The following is a 7,500-nucleotide window of genomic DNA, read 5'->3' on the forward strand; positions in this document are numbered from 1 at the left end:
TCGAAATGACCATGCGAGCGTGGAACCGACCAGAAGGGCAGGATGCGCAAGCCGAGGATCGGCCTGGTCCCTCTCTATGTGCTGTTATCGATCCAGCTACCTGTCCAATCTTAGACTGGGAATGAACTTCGTATGCTTAGACTGAGAATGAACTCCGTATGCCTAAGTCAACCCATGAAATGAGCGTGCGGGCGCTCAGTTGGCCGGAAAGGCATAATGCATAAGCCGAGGATCTATCCGGTCCCCCTCTGCGTGCTACCGATCCCGCTGCTGGTCCAACTACCACAACCTCGGTCCGGTTCGGGCTTAGACATGGAATGAACTCCATATGCCTAAGCTAACCCATAAAATGAGCGTGCGGGCGCTCGGCCGACTGGAGAGGTAGGATGCGCAAGCCGGGGATCGGTCTGGTCCCCTTCTGCATGCTGCTATCGATCTCGCTGTCGATCCGATCTTAGACTGGGAATGAACTCCATATGCTTAGACTGGGAATGAACTCCCTATGCCTAAGTCAACCCACGAAACGAGCGTGCAGGAGCTAAGCCGGCCGGAGAGGCATAATACGCAAGCCAGGGATTGACCCGATCCCCCTCTACGTGCTGCCAATCTCGCTGCTAGTCCAGCTGCCACAACCCTTGGTCCGCTTGGGGCTTAGACATGGAATGAACTCCGTATGCCTAAGTTAACCCACAAAATGAACGGGCGGGCACTACGCCGGCCAAAGAGGCGGGATGCGTAAATCATGGATCGATCGGGTAGTAAGTGGGTTTAGGCACATCTTTATATTTCTGGCGTGCCAATGCCATTTTTATGGCTTGTAAATTCATACAATGGTCCCCTAAGCCTTCATTAGAAGTTTCATGGTCGGATGATCCGTTTTCTATTTTTCACGATTTTTGAAAGTTTTTACCGTTTGAGATTTTTTAAAATTTTTTTAGGAGTTTTGGCCCAACTTTTGTAGATGTGATCCTTCTATTTTTGTTGGCATGCACAAAACAATTCAGCTAAAAACTCGATGTGGAGAAGATTTTGTGACCATTTGAAAAAAGTGTCTCCATTTCAGACACTTGAATGGCTACTGACAGCAAATCTGTAAAATCTCAAATGCTCTTTAAGGGGGTGTGAGTTCTTGAGGTTTGATGAGGGATAAGGGCTAAGTACCAGCACCCATCGCACATCATGTGCGCACACCCCCCGACCCCCTATCATCGGAACCTCAATGCCACCGGTCAGGTTCTCCGACGATGCTCCGATGATGCTGCCCCGAGCAAAAAAAATGTGGCACCAGCACATGCTCGAGCCCAGCATGTGCAATGTGGCTTAAAATCAAACTTTGGCCAGGGCCTCGACCATCAATGGCACATGATGGCGCATGGTGATGGCACATGCATCGACCATCACCGGCACAGGCTGCCCTTTGGTATGGGCACTTACCTCGATAGCCATCGACACAAGCTGGACCTTGGTACGAGCGGTTACTTCGATCACCATTGGCATGTGCTGGCCCTTGGTACGGGCGGTTGCCTCACCACCATCGGTAGAAGATGGGCCCTGGTGCGGGCGGTTACCTCAGTCACCATCGGCACACACTAGCCCTGGTACGGGCAGTGCGAGCGGTTGCCTCGAGCACCATTGGCACATGTTAGGCCATAGTTTGGGCGGTTGCCTTGATCACCATCGGTACACGCTAGGCCCCGGTGCGGGCAGTTGCCTCAAACACAATCGACACACGCTCGACCCTGGTGCGGGCTGTGCTGGGCCTTCGTGCGGGAGGTTGCCTCGATCACCATCGGCACGTGTCGGGGCTTCATGTGGGAGGTTACCTCGAGCACCATTGGCACAAGCCGACCCTTGGTGCGGGCTCTTACCTCGACCACCATTGGCACAAGATGGCCTCCGATGCGGACGGTTGCATCAAACACCATTGGCATATGCTGGGCCCTGGTGCGTGTGGTTGCCTCGAACACCATCGGCACAAGCTGGGCCCTATTGTGGGCAGTTACCTCGAGCACCATCGGCAGAAGATGGCCCCTGGTGCGAGCGGTTGCCTCGATCACCATTGGCACACTCTAGGCCCTAGTGCGGGCAGTTGCCTCGACCAGCATCGCCACAAGCCAGCCCTTGGTGAGGGCTCTTGCCTCGACCACCATCGGCAGAAGATGGACCCTAGTGCGGGCGGTTGTGTAGAACACCATCGGCACACACTTGGCCCTGGTACGGGCGGTTGCCTCGAACACCATCAGCACAAGCTGGCCCTTGGTGTGGGCTCTTGCCTCAACCACCATCGGCACACGCTGGACCCTGGTGCGGGCGGTTGCCTCGAGCACCATCGACACACATTGGGCCCTGGTGCAGGCGGTTACCTCAAACACCATCGACACATGCTGGGCCCTATTACGGGCGGTTGCCTCGATCACCATCGGCACATGCTGGGCCCTGGTACGGATGGTTACCTCGAACACCATCGGCACACACTGGGCCCTGGTGCTGGCGATTGCCTTGAGCACCATCGACATACGCTGGGCCCTGGTTCAGGCTATGCGGGTGGTTACCTCGAGCACCATCGGCACACGTTGGGCCCTAGTGCTAGTGGTTGCCTCGAGCCCTGGTGCAGGGCAGTTGCCTCGAGTCCTGGTGCAGACGGTTGCCTCAAGCACGATCGGTACACGCTGGGCCCTGGTGTGGGTGGTTGCCTCGATCACCATCGGCACACGCTGGGCCCTAGTGCAGGTGGTTGCCTCCAACACCATCGGCACATACTGGGCCCTAGTGTGGGTGGTTACCTCGAGCCCTGGTGCGAGCGGTTACCTCAAGCACCATCGACACATGATAGGCCTTGGTGCGGGCGGTTGCCTCGAACACCAACGGCACACACTGGGCCCTGGTGTGGGCGGTTGCCTCGACCACCATCGACAAAAGATGGCCCCTGGTACGCGCGGTTACGTCGAACACCATTGGCACACATTGGGCCCTGGTACGAGCGGTTGCCTCGACCACCATCAGTACGTGCTGGGCCTTGGTGTGAGAGGTTGCCTCGAGCACCATCGGCACAAGTTGGCCCTTGGTGTGGGCTCTTGCCTTGACCACTATCGGTAGAAGATGGCCCTTGGTGTGGGCAGTTGCGTCGAACACCATCAGCATACACTGGGCCCTGGTGCGCGCAGTTGCCTGGAACACCATCGGCACACTTTTGGCCCTGGTGCGGGCGGTTGCCTCGAGCACCATCGACAGAAGATGGCCCCTGGTGAGGGTGGTTGCCTCGAACACCATTGGCAAACGTTGAGCCCTAGTGCGGGCAGTTGCCTCGATCACCATTGGCACACGTTGGGCCCTAGTGCGGGCGGTTGCCTCGACCACTATCGCCACAAGCCGACCCTTGGTGCGGGCTCTTGCCTCAACCACCAACGATAGAAGATGGCCCCTGGTGTGGGCGTTGCGTCGAACACCATCGGCACACGTTGGGCCCTGGTATGGGCAGTTACCTCGAGCACCATCAGCACACGTTGGGCCCTGGTACTGGTGGTTACCTCGAACACCATTGACATACACTGAGCCCTATTACGGGTGCTTACCTCGATCACCATCGGCACATGCTGGGCCTTGGTGCGGGCAGTTGCCTCAAGCACCATCGACACACGTTGGGTGTCATGGTCAGGCCTTGGTCCTGCCATGACTGACCCTGAACCGAGCTGTGACTGAGACCGAGCTATCGGGAAAGCCGTTCTAAGGAATACGGGCGTGCATTTGGAGCTTTGGAACATGATGCTAACATGTTGTGGGGGCAATGGGAGCCCTAGGCGTTGAGATACACGGGGAAGTTCGAGATAGTGGTTGGACACCCTCAAGTCGAGTAGCCTGGTGGGTACCATCTATAGAAGCAGTGTACGGGCATTCCGAGCATGGGAATAGGTTGGGGACATTGTGTGTGGACAGTCCATGTCCTAAACCCTGAGATATGCAGGTAAGTATAAGGTAAGTATGCCAGTGCCCTAGAACCAGCTAGCCATTCAGGTGCTGTCGGTCTAAGCCATGTGCGGCACCTTCAAGTGGGTTGGTGGAGCAACGAGTAGAATCAAGAAGCAATGGTGACCAAGAAGAAGGTTACGAGGCCCTGAGTTAGCTGGATAAAGGCCCTGAGATGGCTGGGCAGCAAAGTGTCCCCATTTCAGACATTCTTACGATCACTGGTAGCAGATTGGGAAAATCTCTAACACTCTTTATAGGGGGACGACTGGTGTCAGCTCTCCACCACCCCCTTGGCTAGTGGGCAGGTGGAGGCCTGGCTAGTCTGAAGTGAGCTACTCCTAGTCACTAGTGGTGGCTAAGTGGGCGGGCATCGTAGGGTCATGAGCATGGCACGATGTTTCCTAGAGTCATGATAAACTCGGGGGTGATTGGGGCCTACGAGCCTCGTATCGCACCTGTGTGTTGAGCCATGGGGTTAGACGGTAGAGATCGTTAGGCCCCTCAGTTTCCCCTCTTGGAGCTGGAAGGATCATGCAATGGTGTTTATGTAGGAGGGATGCCATCGAGCCAAAGGGATGTGCAGGCTAGCAGGCAAGCATGCTGCTAGACCCCTGTAGCTAGTCGGGAGAGGTGTGCTACTACTGGGGTAGTCCACCCAAGTCCCCTTATGGGACTAGCATGATGGTTGGTGTCAACCATACGTGCGGGCGGCTGGTGTGCTGCAGCTAGGGTAGTTCACCCAAGTCCCCTTGTGGGACTAGCATGATGTTGGGTGTCAATCATGCGTGTGAGCGATCGATATTGATGCTAAGGGCCTAAGCCCTAAGAACCGAGTCTCGTGGGATGAGATGAGCCTAGAGGCTCTGAGCTGGCTGCTGACCAGCTTAAATGGGGTGCTTACGTAAACTTGATACGGGAGCTGGCGTATCATACGGGTGGGCATGGTGTTAGGTTCTCACCATGTCAAAATGTAATAAAATCAAGAGAACCGGGGCTGTGTGCCCTTACGAGACTCGAGGGTTAGTGCTCGAAGCATTAAGCCTTACGGGCAGAGCTGGGTGCTCATGGTCACTTGGAGAACCGTGGGCCGATGCACGATGAGAGATGGGTTCCTCTCTATAGAGTTCGAAATAAGCAACCCTACGGGGTCAAAAGCCAAAAAAAGCTCATGGGCATACGATCATGACATCTGGTATCAGAGCCTTGGTTTAGCTCAATGGTGAGATTTACATGACCCCATGTATGGGTCTAGTGACGTGAAATCAAGGTGGTGCCAAGCTCAAAAGGAGCTACCAAGATGCGGATGTGGTTCTATGGCTATGGGGGCTAAAAAATGAGCCAACGACGCGTGCTGCACGAAATATTGGGCCTATCTAAAATGGCTCTCAAGTAGGCTCTTGGATGCCAAGCAAAAGGGCACCAGAGTCTAGCCTCACCTAGAAAAAGGTGTTGGTATATGTTGAGGCATGTGATGCCCTACGGTGGAAGGAACCGTAGTGAGACCACGATGCGAAAAGGGGCTTACACCATGAAATGGTGTTGCGTAAGGCCACATGGGCCGAGTGAATCTTGTCCTAAGGGGCAAGAGGTATCGAGTTTCAAGATTAATTACTAATGTGTGCACTTGCTGCATGGTGCAGGTGCCCCAGCAAGGGTGCAAGCCAAAGTATTCAGGTTCAAGCATGAAGCTATTACACAGAAGAGTATGGAGTGGCTAAAGAGTGAAGCCACAAGCGGGATGGTCAATAGACCATGAGCTACGTTGCTCAGTGGACCACGAGTTCTCGTGGTCAGAGGATCCCGAGAGCATGTGAATCAATGAACTGAGTCTGTGTTGGCCGATAGCAAAGGCTTCACATGAGCTGTGGTGGTCAGTGGGCCACGACAGGGTGTAATCTAGTGGAACAAACAACTAGAAATTGGCTAGTTGACAAGGCCTTCAAATGGTGTGGGTCGGTGGACCTTGAGAATGGAGTGGGTTGGTGAATCCCCAAGTTGAGCAAATCAATGGACTAGGCATTTTGTCAGATCAGTGGATCTTCGAGTGTGGGTGGATTTTAAGATGTCATAAGAGCCATGCTAGAGTCAAGGTAGATGAGCAGTAGATCCATCGAGGAGACTTGGTTGCGTATAATGTTGCATCGAGTTTCGAGTAAAAGTAGGGGAGACCTGTCAATTCCCCGTGAGACTGAGCCAAGACAGAGGAGCTTGAGCAATGGAGCATAGTGTTCAAGCCGAGATCAAAGACCGAGTGAGCGCTCATTAAGGTGCCGTCTTGAAGGTGGTTGGCCAGAGGGCCACACCTAGAGGGGTGACCTTGGAGGGGCCGAGAGAACCCAAGTTGGGAGATGACCAAAGTGCTTAAATGCCACTGTGCTATGGTCTATCATGTGGGGTGCCGTATGGGTGTGGTTGACCTAAGCACCACGTCTAGAGGGATGCATTAGTGGGTTGATGCTACAAGCGTGCAGTTGGTGTGAGAGGTCATGTCCGGTGGGACGCACCCGTGAGTGGCAAAGTGGGTGGTCATTCATTCTACTGGGGGTCATTAATCAATGAGGGTGCCTCAAGGTCGTAACATGACATGATCAAGAGATGAAGCTATGGTATGGCCCACATGGAACAACCAAGATAAGGTTAGATGGTTCGAGCAAGAATCGAGCTGAGCGGCATGAGTGTGGCAATGTGACAAATCTACATCAATAATGGATAAGTACTGTGGGTGGTGCCTCATGTGACGGGACCTCGACCCAATCCTTGAGGGCACAAGTGAGAGACATATGAGTAAATGTCAGCTGTGTGCAACAAGATAGTTGGGTGTGGTCTTGGCGTTGATGAAGGCATCGACATAGTAAGTGGGGGAGAGTGTCATGGTTAGGCCTTGGTCCTGCCATGACTGACCCTGAATCGAGCTGCGGTTGAGATCGAGCTGGTGGGAAAGTGGTTCTAAGGAATGTGGGCATGCATTCAGAGCTTTGGAACATGATGCTAACATGTTGTGGGGGCAATGGGAGCCCTGGGCCGCGAGATACATGGGGAAGTTCGGGACAGTGGTCGAACACCCTCAAGTCGAGTAGCTTGGCGGGTGCCATCTGTGGAAGCAGTGTGCGGGCGTTTCGAGCATGGGAATAGGTTGGGGACATTGTGTGTGGACGGTCCATGTCCTAAACCCCTTGATATGCAGGTAAGTATAAGGCAAGTACGTCGGTGCCCTGGGACCAGCTAGCTAGTTAGGTGTTGTCGGTCTAAGCCGCGATCCCGTGGGTCGGGATTGGCCCAAAAGTGAGTCCCCGGTAAGGACAGCGTCATGACCATCGGTGGTAGAGCTCTCGGCATGCCTCGTCCCCGGTGACGCACGCTCGTTGTCCACCCTGACCTCGTCAGACCCCCCTTATCGCTTGGTTGATGCTCGTGTCGCCACCCCAAGTCAGGCGGGATCACCCGTTGAGTTTAAGCATATAAATAAGCGGAGGAAAAGAAACTTACCAGGATTCCCCTAGTAACGACGAGTGAACTGGGAAGAGCCTAGCTTGA

At 54.4% G+C, this 7,500-nt stretch overlaps 1 non-coding gene across 1 annotated transcript in view; it reads left to right on the forward strand.

The window, feature by feature from the left end:
* Positions 1-7,383: 7,383 nt before the first annotated feature.
* Positions 7,384-7,500, forward strand: part of LOC149520465 (25S ribosomal RNA) — a 3,373-nt gene continuing 3,256 nt past the window's right edge. Inside the window, exon 1 of the ribosomal RNA XR_016326481.1 lies at positions 7,384-7,500. This exon is cut by the window's right edge and continues 3,256 nt beyond it. This is a non-coding gene — a ribosomal RNA (25S ribosomal RNA).

The sequence above is a fragment of the Durio zibethinus genome, chromosome 1, assembly GCF_047325235.1.
Source record: "Durio zibethinus cultivar Kanyao isolate XHJ-2024 chromosome 1, ASM4732523v1, whole genome shotgun sequence".
In the NCBI taxonomy this organism is placed as follows: domain Eukaryota; kingdom Viridiplantae; phylum Streptophyta; class Magnoliopsida; order Malvales; family Malvaceae; genus Durio; species Durio zibethinus.